The sequence below is a fragment of the Camelus bactrianus genome, chromosome 21, assembly GCF_048773025.1.
Source record: "Camelus bactrianus isolate YW-2024 breed Bactrian camel chromosome 21, ASM4877302v1, whole genome shotgun sequence".
In the NCBI taxonomy this organism is placed as follows: Eukaryota; Metazoa; Chordata; class Mammalia; order Artiodactyla; family Camelidae; genus Camelus; species Camelus bactrianus.
The window spans coordinates 5609813-5610553 of NC_133559.1; the positions used below are offsets into that span (position 1 = coordinate 5609813).

The 741-nt window shown below is 46.2% G+C and overlaps 1 non-coding gene across 1 annotated transcript; it reads right to left on the minus strand.

Moving 5' to 3' along the window:
• Positions 1–232: 232 nt before the first annotated feature.
• On the minus strand, positions 233–306 carry TRNAV-GAC (transfer RNA valine (anticodon GAC)). The gene has a single exon. It is a non-coding gene; the product is annotated as a tRNA-Val (tRNA).
• Between the last annotated feature and the right edge of the window lie 435 nt (positions 307–741).

Sequence of the window (741 nt, forward strand, 5' to 3'; positions counted from 1 at the left end):
CCGGGCCGGGCGCCGGCCACTGACCTGCTGCGTGGCCTGGGACAGTCTCTGTACCTTGTTGGGTCTGCTTCCTTTTTTGAAGGGTAGTAGTGGAGGGCGCGACTTCTTTACCAGCAAAATGGGGGAATGGAGCTAGGTGTGATATTTATTAGTATTCCTTTTTTTTTAAGTTCTTCTGTTTCTTTTAGGTTTTTTGGGGGGGGGGTGATTAGGTTTATTTATTTGTTCTTAGAGGAGGGACTGGGGATTGAACCCAGGACCTTGTGCATGTCAAGCATGCGCTCTACCGCTTGAGCTATACCCTCCCCCACAACTAGTACTAAGCATTATGTTAGGTGTGGCCCACATATTCTCATTTGATCCCCACCATGTCCTTATGCAGGAGGTACTATTAGTCACTTCATGGTCCTTTCCTGGACTGACTTTCTATCAACACTTGCTAAGCTCCTTCTCTTGTGCCTCTTACTCTCACACACTCGGAGGACACGACAAGGCACATGTGACAAATTCCTTCTTTTCAAGAAACTTATGTTCAGATTGGAAAGGTCAAGTGAAACTAGATGTTAAATCGTTATGATCTAAACCGAGCAGCACTGATCGCAGATGCAACAGGAGCCACATTCACGATCGATTGTCATGTGACAGATTACTGCAAATTTAGCAGCTTAAAACAACCCACATTTATTATCTCACACCATTCGTGGTCCAAGAATCCGGCTTCAGCTTTGCTGCGTCCTCTGC